The following is a 13,765-nucleotide window of genomic DNA, read 5'->3' on the forward strand; positions in this document are numbered from 1 at the left end:
ACTTTTTCATGGAAGGCCAGATATTTTTACCAGCTTGTTCTGTCATCGAGTAGACCAAAGTGTGTAGGATGGGCTCCAGATGAGTTAATTCAGCATTTCAGTGATGTTAACATGAAGGACCTACGTTCTCTTCCACTGTTCCATGGTTGATATTGGCTTTACCTTCATGTTAGTGGCAGCCTGGCTATAGCAATTCCAAGAATTACATGCAGAAATGACAAGGTCTAGAGGAGGAAGCGAAAGGGTCTCTTCTTATGGTACTTTCCCAGGAATGATGCACAATTTTCCAGAAGCCCCACTATTCACTCTCATTTTATTGGTCCAAATTGAGCCACATGCCTAAGGACAGCCTAACTCCTGACAGGGCAATATTCACCTGAGACCAATCAGACCCATTCCTGGAAATGAGGTTAGTTTCCCCTGAGGCACGTGACACGGTAGAGGAGAGAAAAGTGACTGAATAAAATTAGAATTCTCTTAGGGAAGAAGAAAGACTGAAAGAAGACTGGATAGTCAACTTGCAGTATCCATAATTTATTTTGGTTGCTTGTTGAATGCTTTGTTCACTTTCGGGCGGGTGTGTGGCTACAGTCTGAGCATTAATGTGTATGTGTTACCTTAAGCAACTGTTAATCCTGTCTCCTGAAACCAGTTTGAAAATGCTGACTAGATCATAGTAAAATGGTGTAGCCACTGTGGAAAATGGTATGGCAGTTCCTCAAAAAATTAAACAGAATCACCGTACGACCAAGTAATTCTACTTCTAGGTATTCAAAAGAATTGAATGCAGGGTCTCAAACAGAAATTTGCACACTCATGTTCATAGCAACATTATGCACAATAACCAAAAGGTAGAAGCAACCCAAGGGTCCACTGATAGATGAACAGAGAAACACAATGTGGTATGTACATACAGTGGGATATTACTCAGCCATAAAAAAGAAGGGAATTCTGACACACACTAAAACACGGGTGAACCTTGAAGATACCTTGAAGTGAAATAAGCCAGTCACAAAAGGACAAAGCCCGTATGATTCCACTTCTGTGAGGTACTTAGATAGTCAAATTCATAGAGACAGAAAGTAGAATGGTTGTTGCCTGGGGCTGGGGGAGGGGAAATGTGGAGTTACTGTTTAATAGACACAGGGTTTCAGTTTGGCAAGATGAAAAAAGTTCTGCACAGCAATGTGAATGTACTCAATGTCACTGAATTGTACGCTTAAAAATGATTAACCTGGTAAATTTTATGTTGTATATATTTTACTACAATTAAAAAGAAAACATAAATTTTTTTAAAAAAGAAAAAAAGCCCATTGTGAGGGTTACTTTTACGTGTTTACTTGGCTAGGCTATGGCACACAAGTTGTTTGCTGTAACATTGGTCTAGATGTTGCTGTGAAGATATTTTTAAGATCAGATTAACATTTAAATTAGCGGCCTTTGGTTCTGTTTCTCTGGAGACTAATGCATCAATTTTTTCATAAGCATTATATAGTATTTACAGAAATTTTATCATTAAACAAACGCTCTCCTATCTCTTTGAATAGAGGATGTGGGACCCAAGGTTGTAAATCCCAGCAGCCCTGGACCAAATGCCCATGAAATGGGTGGAAGTCATATAGGAACAGAGGAGGAAGTGTATGGGTTGGGAAAACCCCCCAGACTTTTCCCCTTGGCTTGGAAGTCCCTTCCTGTCCACAGCCCTCTACTGAATTCTTTATGAAACTACTCAAAACAATAGCTGGTATGACAAGCACTCAAAAAATGTTAGCAACTTTTATTATTATTTTAGGGGAAGATGTGTCTTTCCCATTCATAATATTTCCTTTTATGTGGAGAAAGCTCCACTAGGGAAATAATCTGGCCTCTCCCTCCTCTGTCTACTCACAGATGGCTGAGTTTAGAAGAAGAAACAGAGTGTATTAGTCTCTCAGAATTGTTGTAACAAATTAGCACAAATCGAGTGGCTTAAAACAATAGAAGTTTATTCTTTTGCAGTTTTGGAGGCTAGAAGTCTAAAACCAAGGTGTGGACAGGTTTGGTTCCTTCTGGAGACTGAAGAACAATCTGTCCAGTGCCCCTCTCCCAGCTTCTGGTGGTCGCCCAAATCCTTGGTGGTCCTTGGCTTGGAGATGCATCACTACAATCTCTGACCATCTTCTGTCTTCTGCCCTTTTCTCGTAAGGCCACTTGCCATTTGATGTAGGGACCAACCTACCCCAGGATGATCTCATTTCAAGATCTTTCATTTAATTACATATGTGAAGAAGCTTTTTTCCAAGTAAGGTCATAGTCACAGATTCTGAGTGGACACGTCTTTTGAGGTGGGGGGTGAGTGGGTGGGGAAGGGGTCACCGTTCAACCCGCTGCGCAGAGCAGGTACCTTTCAGCCTCCTCCTCTCCTTTTTTGGGGGGAAGGGTGGTGGTGAACCTGCCTGCTGAGAATATGTGTTCTGCTCTGATTCTCCTGTTGTAGGTTTTATAGGAGTCTTGCCCTCCATCAGAAAGACTGTGTGGTAATGCAATTCTGGTGACTGCGTGGATAAATCTGTCTAATTCTGGGTTTAGAACTGGAAATCCACTTACCTGAAGTCAGACAGCCTTATTCTTCACTATCAGCTTCATCAGGTAAAGGTGATAGCTTGGTCTCTCACCTACCCTATTCTTCTATTTCATTCTTCTATTCTATTTCAATTTAGAATTCAGGAATAGAAGTAAGGTGCCCTTTATTCAGCTCCCTTGAAAATTCAATTAATATTTCTTAGGGCTCACATCAAATGTCAGCAATTTTTAAAATTCTTCCCTCACTCTCACAGGCAGAATTAGCCATCTTTTCGGGGCCTTTGCCCTCCTTCGCATTATCTTCTGTTAGTACTTTTTTGCTTGGGATTACAGTTGTTCACAGACTGGCCGTCTCCCATTTTGCATCCCCTGAAACCCATTCCATTGTGGTCTATGAATAAATGATTGGGGCAAGCAGGAACTATATTTTGACAACCCAGACATCCTCCTAAGAATACTACAGCACAGGATGCATAATTACCCACCATGTATCCCATTATTCGGTCATGCTTTTGATTTCATTGTTATATTTGTTTTCTTAGCTGTTAGGGGTCATGAATAAGAAAGGAAATCTCACTTTTTACTGGAAGCAGGATCCAAAGGATCTTGTATTTTTTGTCAAACCAATTTATGGGCTTTACCTACTAAATAAGGGTGCTTTTTATACTGCTTTATGTATCTTATAGTTGTGTGTTCTTTTGTTTTTTTACCTTTGAAATGTTGAGAAATACAAAAATGCATATGAAAGAACTTTTAAATGCACAGATAACCCCACCATCCAGAGTTCCTGTTAACTCATGTTTCCAGTTTATTCTCTCTCAATTTCAGAGCTGAATGTATAATTAATTTACTAATAATACTATATAACTTATGTGTACTAATTTTTATTTAACATTATATCAGTCAGCATTTTCTCTGTCATCATATATTCTCCAAATCATGATCCTTTGGAAGGCTGTATAATATTCCTTCTTTTGTTTTTTGTTTTTTGGGTTTTTTTTGCGGTACGCGGGCCTCTCACTGTTGTGGCCTCTCTCGCTGCGGAGCACAGGCCCCGGACGCACAGGCCCAGTGGCCATGGCTCACGGGCCCAGCTGCTCCACAGTATGTGGGATCTTCCCGGACCAGGGCACAAACCCTGCATCAGCAGGTGGACTCTCAACCACTGCGCCACCAGGGAAGCCCAATATTCCTTCTTATAAATATAATTTTTTCAACTATTTTTTTCAAATAGTTTTAATTCTTATGTATTTAAAACAACTTTTTAAAATGTACTAACAAGTTATAATTGTTATAACATTTTGTCTGACATTATTTGTAGAAAAGTTGAACAGTTGAAATAGTCAAACTCAAGATGACAAATGATACACTAGGACATTGTTCTTCAGAAAAGTCAGTTGATGTGATTTCCAGGACGAACCACACCCTCTGGCTATGCAAGCTGCTGCCGACAGTGCTCTATGCATGGGTTGACATGATGTACACCGGAGTCCTGCTTCCCTGGCTACAGTGGACTGAACAGAGAATTGATGCTTTACCCAAAGGCAGCTGTACCTGGGATGTCCAGTAGCCAATGAGACTGGCTGATGCAAGAACTCCACCCAACGTGGTCACTGTATCCTGGATGATGACTGGCCAATCAAACAAAGCCTCTTTCACACAATTTGAATTTGAGACCTATTGGGGGGACCAAGCCAAAAGGTTGGGCAGAAATGGGCAGACACCCAGAGAGGAGTCCATAAGTCCTGTCTACACGTCAGTGGGTGTCACAACAAAACAGGAGCAAAGGAGTAGAGAAAAGAAATACAGAGAGTATTTGGCAGTACAAGCAGAGAAAGCAGAGGTAGAGTGTAGCTGAGTCACCATATTGGCAAAGCAATAGAGAGGGAGCAACAGATGCCCACTGCTGAAGCAATGTCAAGAAAAACAGGTGGCTGGAGATATACTATGTCCTGAGTGACATTCCCAGATCCGTCAGGCAGCTGCTAAAACTGCTTCCTGCTCTTCCCCACTTCCTCATGTATCCTTACAACACACCACATTCACCCAAGTCACCAGAGCACGTCTCTTTTCCTGGCAACCTGAAAGAGCCTCGTCAACAGCACGTAATATTCATATCTCTGTTATGGCACGTATCAGGTGGCATTATGATGATTCTTTTTTAGGATTCTCCCTGACTAAACTCCTGAGGTCAAGGACCGTGTTCTATGCCTTTTTAAAACATCCTCAGCGGGCTTCCCTGGTGGCGCAGTGGTTGAGAGTCCGTCTGCCAATGCAGGGGACGCGGGTTCGTGCCCCGGTCCGGGAAGATCCCACATGCCGCAGAGCGGCTGGGCCCGTGAGCCATGGCCCCTGAGCCTGTGCGTCCGGAGCCTGTGCTCCACAACGGGAGAGGCCACAACAGTGAGAGGCCCACGTACCACCAAAAAATAAATAAATAAAATTAAAAAAATAACACATCCTCAGCAACTAGGACATACATTATCACGTAGTGTGTACAGACTAATTGTTTCATGAATGAATGACTGGTGAGGAGTATGAGTGTGCATGGCCAAAACAGCCTTCAAAACACAGGGAGCTCAATTAGAGAACATTTATCTAAAGGAAGTACATTTCTGGCTTATGTTTATGTCTGCTATTAATAAAGGTATCAAACCTTTTAATCTCACAAATTTTATTCGAAACAATGGCTAGACAAATATTCTCCTTTCATTTTGTTGTAAATTTAAAACACCTTTAAAAATACATATAACATTTATCGAGTCTGCCTCATATCAGACATGACACTAAGCTCATAGTATATGTTATACTAAGCTCTATGGGGAGAAAGCACACAATAAGACAAAGCCCCAGCACTTTGGGGCTTTCAGTCTAGGAAAGGAAGCATGCCATCCACACCAAGATAAATAAAACAGTGTAGAATGGCCACAGTGCTGCTACAAAGTGCTGAGGAACTACTTTGCTGAAATGTGATTTTAGAAAAGGCACTGGCAGGTTGAGTAGAGAAGGCTTAGCTCTTAAGGAGATAGCATCTTTTAAACAGTGGTTAATAGTACTCTCTACATTGTCAGTTTAATAGGACATGATCTCTAAATTTCAGATTTCCAAAGCTATTTGGAACATGATAGGTTGTGAGTGCCAGAATTTTTTTCCTGGTAACATTTATCCACTGTCTTAGAGCAAGGAGTTATTTTTCCTATTTCAAATGAGACAAGAAATCACTAATTAATTTTTCTGAAAAGAAACTTAGCAAAACAGTGCTTTGATACAGCAGAGTTACATCAGCTTGCTGCTCCACAGTTACTGAGATATCTGAGTTAAAGAAAAATGATATTGAATGGCTATCATCCAAAAGAACACAAATACATGTTGGCAAGGATGTGGAGAAAAGGGAACCCTCCTGCATTGTTGGTGGGAATGTAAATTGGTGCAGCCACTATGGAAAACAGTATGGAGGTTTCTCAAGAAACTAAAAATAGGGCTTCCCTGGTGGCGCAGTGGTTGAGAGTCTGCCTACTGATGCAGAGGACACCGGTTCGTGCCCCAGTCCAGGAAGATCCCACATGCCGCGGAGCGGCTGGGCCCGTGAGCCACGGCTGCTGAGCCTGCGCGTCCGGAGCCTATGCTCCGCAGCGGGAGAAGCCACAACAGTGAGAGGCCCGCATACCGCAAAAAAAAAAAAAAAAAAAAAAAAAAAAAAAAAGAAACTAAAAATAGAACTATAGTATGATCCAGGAATTCCACTGCTGGGTATATATCTGAAAAAAATGAAAACACTAATTTGAAAAGATACACACACCCTAATGTTCATGGCAGCATTATTTACAATTGCCAAGATATGGAAGCAGTCTAAGTGTTCATCAACAGATGAAGGGATAAAGAAGATGTGGTATACACACACACACACACACACATACATATACACACACACAGTGGAATACTAATCAGCCATAAAATGAATGAAATAATGCCATTTTGTAGCATCATGGATGGACTTGGAGGGCATTTGCCTTTCTCTGTCTGACTTATAAATGAAATAAGTCAGACAGAGAAAGATGAATACTGTATAATACCACTTACATGTAGAATCTAAAAAATATAACAAACTAGTGAATACAACAAAAAAGAAGCAGACTCACAGATATAGGGAATAAACTAGTGGTTACCAGGAGGGGGAGGGAAGAGGCAAGGGGCAATATAGGGGTAGGGGATTAAGGTATAAATTATTGGGTATAAAATAATCTACATGGATATAATGAACAACACAGGGAATATAACCAATATTTTATAATAACTATAAATGGAATATAACCTTTAAAAGTTATGAATCACTATGCTGTACACCTGTAACCTGTATAATATTATACATCAACTATACTTCAATAAAAATAAATAAAAAATAAATGAAAATGATATTGTTGAATTTCTCATCACATACTGCAGATATATCTGAAAAACCTCTTCCCAGCGAACACTTAAATTAGCAGAGGAGCCTCTTCACAGTTTAGGTAAGTAAACATTGAAATGGAATTGCATATTACTCAAACTTATATTTTAACTTTTAACTTCGGCACAGATTTAATTAAAGAGTATCAAGTGTTCCAGGTACACTGTTTGAAAGTTACTATTTGGAACTGCTCACCTATGTGAATCAGAATTTTCTCAATACCATGCAAATAAAATAAAATACAGAAGCAAACTAGATGTTAAGGCTGATATAAGCCTGCAATTGTCATTCCTTAACCCAAATTTAAAATGTTTGCATATTATTTGCAAATTAGAGTAGACTGTATTATTTTAACCTGCCCAGCATCTTTCCTTCTTCTCCAGGTAATGGCACCTCAGTTTTCCTCTGAGACCATCTGTCTCCACTCTGAGTCCATGGAGACTCTGGGGGGACGCAGGGCCCACTGTGACCATTCAGTGTGTACCATGGTCTGGGGCGCAGTGACAGGGCCAGGGATAGGCATGTGAGTCAGGCCAGGCCACTGAGGCTTAGTTCTGAGATTGTGTTGGGTCCTGTTAGGAAGGAGACTGCAGTTTATGAATATGCTTATAAGCCTGGATCTGCCAGGGACTCTGCCACAGGGAGGAAGCCCATCTTGAGAATGGAGCAGCCACCATTTTCCATGCCCCTCCATGGAGAGGGACATGGAGATGAGAAATGGACTGACAGCTTTGATGGTATTCCTTCAGCCCCTCAGTCAACTGATTCTGGAATCCCAGAACCACTTCTGGATTTACACGAGTCAATAAATCTTTCTCCTCCCTCACTTTTTGTTTTTCTTCCCTGAGTTAGTTTGGATGGGGTTATCTGTCACTTGCACTAGAAAAAAAAAATCTTGATTGATGTGCAAACAATATATTTTTTCTCATTAGTTGATATAAGAATAAGCAAATGTAGGAAATTCCCTGGCGGTCCAGTGGGTAGGACTCTGCGCCTTCACTGCTGAAGGCGTGAGTTCAAATCCTGGTCGGGGAACTAAGATCCCACAAGCCACGTTGTGTGAAAAAGAAAAATTTTCACTAATAAAACATCACGTCTCTTTGTTCTATGCATTCAAGTTCCTCCTAAGAATCACTTGACAATATAAATATTTCAAATATAAAAATTAAAAATTAAATATAAATATATAAAATGCTTACAATTCCCTGCCTACAAAATAAGGTCAAGCGCATGTGTCACAAGTCATCACAGACCATTTGCAGTCTGTCCTGAGTTACCTTTCCAGCCTCAGGCCTTGAATTCCTTCCGTGTCAGAATTCTAGCACTCTCTCCCCAGCTGACTCTGCCCCTCAGCTCTTCTGTGACTTGCTTAGCTTGTATCCTCTGCTCAGAATATCACCCTTTTCTGGCTGTTTGTTTTTTCACTCATTCCTTATGGTTCAGCTAAATAGCACTTCCTCTTTAAAGCCTTCTAGAATCTTTCCACGTAGAGTTAATTACTCTTTCTTCTGCTTAGCCCTCATCACAGTCTGACCTGTATCATGGCTGGGGGTACATAACTGACTTCCTTCTAGTCTAGAGTCTCATGGGCTGGGTCTACTTCTTATTCATCTGTGGCACCTAGTAGATGTTCAATGCATATTTGTCAAATAAAATTTCAATGCTAGGGCTGGGGGTAGGTTTTGCTCTTGCTTTCTCTCTTAGGTGCTACTGGCCCTTCTCATCTAGGGTGTAAAGGGAGCTGTATATACTTAGCAGTACTACTGTCAGCATTCACAATCACCAAACACCATTAATGACCTACGTTCCACCCATTCCTGGTCCAAGAGTGACTTTTATTGGCTCTATTTATTGGCCCAAACATAAACTCCTTGGTTTTAACGGGGCCTTGAGCCAAATTTAGAAAAGCACAGATCAAAGAGCTCCAAGGGCATTCAGTATTGTGGATGTTACCATTCTTCATCAAATTTTATTTTGGCTGAGTGGTTTAGTATATTTTTCCTTGGTAATTTCTGTTTATCACAAGAATGGGAGATGTTTACCCAAGTAGTTTACAAGTATTTCAAAACACGTTCAGCTATCAGGAGGCTTGTTTGGTATCCAGCCACGCTGAGCATGTCAACTTCTTTGGGCAACACTCTTTCCTCCTGTCACCATTCTGCTGCTGAATTGACTTGCATGCTTTGGGCCATCTGACCTGGTAGTGACTTCCCATGTTGCTTTCCTGAATAACTAATGATAGACATTACACCTACAAGTATTAACCACTCCTGATTTAAGATAGACTTGTTGGGCAGCATGAAATGCTCTTCAGCTGGCCTTCTTTTCCTGATGGACTTTCTTGGGGATCAAGCACCTCACCCCACCACCTCCCTGTTGAGGAAGAATATTGCTGTGGACACTTTACCCTGTATCACAGGATTGGCATTGGAAGAGAATGCAGAGCCCATTCTTTTAACTGGTGGGTTATTAATTGTGATGACCCAGTTCCTGCTGCATGATGAGGAATGTTTTCTTCATGGAAACAGCCATGTGGAGGGGAGCGACAGATGCCAGGGTTGTTGTGTTGGCACAGGGCCAGTTCAGAGGTAGCAGGACTAAACTCTTATCTTCGGGATTGAATTCCACTGGCTTGTCCTTGGGAATAGGGACAAGGCAAGAGAGGTTGGCAAGAGAGGCGATAAGGTCCAGTTCCCTTGGGGGTTCCTACTTTGTTGGACAATGCAGGCAAATTATAGGCTGGAGAACAGCATGCTGACATGTTAATACGAGATGGCTACTCTGATTTTTCGGTGGTCAATGCCATCTTCAACCATTTTATTTTCAAATTGATCTTTTCTGTTGATTTTTTATCTGTTGACAGCCCTCTCTGGGTTTACCCAATTGCCCCTTCCTACCAGTTGGGGCCAGGGAAACATTACAGGAGTCACAAAATCAAAGGGGGAGAGTGTGTTTGGAGTGGATGTGTTGCTTTTCATGATTAAAGCCTGAAAAATTGAGAAAAAAAATGTCCCTCCCATTCTCTAAATCTTTTTTGTGTTGTTTGCCTGGAAATGTAGAATTACACATATTTTAGAATGTAGAATAAACTAATTAAGAAAATATGATCATAAATGACTACTCTGTGATCTCTGGAATCCAGTCAGGGACAGTCTGTTGTTAAGGAAAGGGCAGGAGCCTTGGAGTCTGCTGGACATGAGTTCAAATCCTATCACTGGCTCCTACTAATGTGAATAGAAAGATTACTATGAAGTTCAGAGAGAGAATATATAACAAAGTATCCAATTCCTAATAGTGTAGTTTATTATACAATTAGAACATTTTTAAAAGTAAAATTAAGTATTCTTGAACCTTTGGTAAGTATATATACCATGCAGAAGTAAACGGCTTGCTCTCCCCAGAGATTCTGCCATTTTTGTAAGAGAATGGGGCGGTGGGCAGCCTCTCCTTTGCCTGCAGATTTCCTTTTGTTGCATTTTGATCTTGATATTGGTGGATGTCTTCCTGTATCCTCAAAGGACTTACGGTTTGGTGGACACTGAGAGTAGCACCCACTTGTTCCTGCAGAGATGGGAAACAAGGGGCTTATTGGCCCCTAGACAAGAGAAGGAGAAAGAGGAAGTGAAGAGGTTTGGGACTTGGAAGGAGATCAGTACTCTCTGTATCTGCCTGGCAGAGTAAAAGCTCCTAAGTGCAGAAAACATAAAGACTGCCTTTGTTGGCTGGAAGTTTGCTGGTGCCTCTGGTTTTCAAGTTTTTGCCTGCTTTATAGAGGCAGGCAGAAAGCAAGAGATCCTAGATTCCCTTGAGTTCAGCACTTTGTATTGCCGGGATATTGAAAAATTATTTTAATTTGTTGGAATGCAAATTCAAGAGGAAGATGTGGAATTGTTGCATAAATACATGATATTTTTAAGTCTAATAAGTCCAAAGCATTATAACTTTGTGAGAAAACCACAAAACGTGAAATTTTAATGCTATTAACCTAGGAAAATCATTTTAATTATGTGCACTAAAAATACTGCAGACATTCATCTTCCCCTCACCACATTTCCATTAAAAGTGGGAGAAGGTGAACAAAAAGTTCTTCTGCCCCTTTAATGCGGTGAAACATTTTAGTAGTGCCCTTTGTATAACTGATTATCATGTGGAGGTAAATGCATGGACTCTGCCTCGGTTTGAGTGCCAGCTTCACCTTTTATAAGCAAATCCTTTAACCTCTCAGTGATGTGATTTCTTGTAAAATGGGATTATTGTAAGGATTAAATGAGTGAATATGTGAAGTGCTTGGCAAGTAAGCATTATATAAGTGTAATACTTTCTTCCTCTTCTTACAGACCAGTTTATCTTCACAAAATTTTTGTGAGGAAGAAAACGTAGGAGTTATTAATGTCCTTGTGGGGACTATAAAGTCCAGAATAACCGAGTACCTTCCCTGGGATCAAATATTTAATAAGCTATAAAAGTGGGATTCAGATTCAAGCGTTCTGACTTTCCACTCTATCGCCCTTAACTTCTGGAAATTTTACACTTTTAGTCTTCTCCTTAATGCTCGGGAGTGAATTAAGCACAACTACTGATTGAATATGTCTTCTTCAGATATATATTTATTAACTGAATAGAACAACTAAGAAGGAGGTATTGCCTAAAGGAATATTGGTAAACATTCTCTGATATAATAGCACAAACATTCAAGCATTTTATAGGATTTTTTTTCCCTTTGTGTAACCAAGTGTTTTATTATTTCTTTTTTAGATAAGATTGAATAAAGACAACTGATGCTCAAGCCATTACTATGGAGATTCAACAACCAAGCGTGAACAGGTCTGTATGCACGATGATATGACACAAAAGCCACGTTACAAATGATGCAGTCATTGAAAATGAAGCATTTGCTCAATCCGAAAGTGTGATTAATCTTCTGAGAGATCTATTTCCATACCTTTTGTCCACAGTGTAGCTATCTTTACTTTTAATTGAAACACTGAAGCCTGAATCACCCTGACAGGGCCTGAACAACAGCATCTATGACAGAGAACAACATTTTGGAAGAAATCCCTTCATTTTGTCCACATATCTACTTCGAAGCTGTGGGAGTCGGAGAGGAGGAGAAGGAGGAGTTGATGGCTATATTGTTTTGTACAGTGTTACATTGTACAACAGTGGAGGGGGCGAGGAGAGAAAACTCACTAACCTGGAAGAGCAGAGATGAAGGAAAAGAGCTGCTTAGGGCACCGTGCTTGTCAGGCGTAGATAAAGTTGCCATGAGGAAGTTTGTTCTAGTCCTTTTAAGGTTTTAGAAAATATTTCTACGTTGATTTCTCAGAATTTTATTACTGAGAGGGATTTTAGAACTTATTTGCCACAACTTTTTTCACTTTTTTTTTTTTTTTTTTTTTTTTGCGGTACGCGGGCCTCTCACTTCTGTGGCCCTTCCCGCTGCGGAGCACAGGCTCCAGATGCGCAGGCTCAGCGGCCATGGCTCACGGGCCTAGTCGCGCCGCGGCATGTGGGATCTTCCCAGACCGGGGCACGAACCCGTGTCCCCCGCATCAGCAGGCGGACTCTCAACCACTGCGCCACCAGGGAAGCCCTTTTTCACTTTTTTTAGTCAAGTAGAGAGTTGAGACCCACAGTTCCTCCAACTTCACAAGTTGAGTGTAACCAAGTCGCGATTAGGTCTTTTGATTCCCTTTTTGATTCAGCAGTAGCTCATTGTGGAATCCTGAGCCTGATACATTGCTGGTACTCTGCAAATATTTGATGAAGGAAAGAATGAATTCCTGAATGACTCTGTCTCCCATATCTTTCGTTCGTGGACCATTTTTGTACCCCCAAATAAAGTCAAAAGAGATCGTTGTGTGCTTTGCAGTTGGGCACAGAGATGGAGAAAGCAAAGTTTCTAGTTCTGGAAAAGAGACATCAGAAGAATGTCTTTTTGAATTTTCTCTTTTGCCAAGGGGGGAATCATTCAGCAGAGATGTGTCTGCTGGGAGGGCCAGGTTCTGAAGTCAGCCACAAGAAGAAAATCACAGATAATCAAAACTTCCCTTGAAGTTTTCTTAGGGAGGTACCATGCCAAAGCCTGGTGGACTATTTCTCAGCCAGTTTTCCTTCCATCATTGGAGCAGACAGCTGTTTTCTTGTTTGAGTACCAGTGAAAAAGTTAGCTTACATTTTGAGGTCATGTATATGAAAAATGTGTATTTTAAGCAGAAGACTGCACAGGGAGGGTCTGTAGGCATGGAGACAAACCTAGGGCAGAACAGATTTGTTGGTCCTGTCTCATGTTCACTCTGGGGCACATGCTTTTTAAGACCAATACCCATTCCCTCTCTCTCTCTCTCGTATATAATCCAACTTACAAAAGTTTAATGTATGTAAGATTTCACTCCACTGTTCTTTCTATCTAGTACACTGGGAAAGCTGAACTAAATACTGACCCAGTATCTAGAATCAAAATCTACATTAAAGGTATTTATTTTATCTTGTGGAACTTCTTAGATAAAGATGAGAGGTCTAAACTCTATAATTAGATAATTTTATTGGCAGTGATATGAATTATTATTATTATTATTTTGCTGTGGAGGCTTAAAAAAGAGGAAGTTTTGGTATAGATATGCCTGGGAAAAGGAGAATATATTATATGATGACTGAATTTAGAGAAATTTAAATGCAAAAGGCAATCAGCCTCTGACACTCATGCCTTCTTTCCCCATCTCTGAAAAAACAAAAATAAAATCCCTGGTTTACTCA

General features: G+C 40.7%; 1 long non-coding RNA gene across 3 annotated transcripts in view; it reads left to right on the forward strand.

Moving 5' to 3' along the window:
* Positions 1-13,765, forward strand: part of LOC136794388 (uncharacterized) — a 117,809-nt gene that overhangs the window by 61,516 nt on the left and 42,528 nt on the right. For 2 of the 3 annotated variants that reach the window (XR_010841082.1, XR_010841080.1), the window contains exons 2-3: positions 7,006-7,070; positions 11,765-11,833. This is a non-coding gene — a long non-coding RNA (uncharacterized lncRNA). Of the gene's footprint in view, positions 1-7,005; positions 7,071-11,764; positions 11,834-11,964; positions 12,268-13,765 lie in introns of those variants that run through there. The other variant, XR_010841081.1, reaches the window with a different exon arrangement.

Source organism: Kogia breviceps, chromosome 6 (genome assembly GCF_026419965.1).
Source record: "Kogia breviceps isolate mKogBre1 chromosome 6, mKogBre1 haplotype 1, whole genome shotgun sequence".
Classification (NCBI taxonomy): Eukaryota; Metazoa; Chordata; class Mammalia; order Artiodactyla; family Physeteridae; genus Kogia; species Kogia breviceps.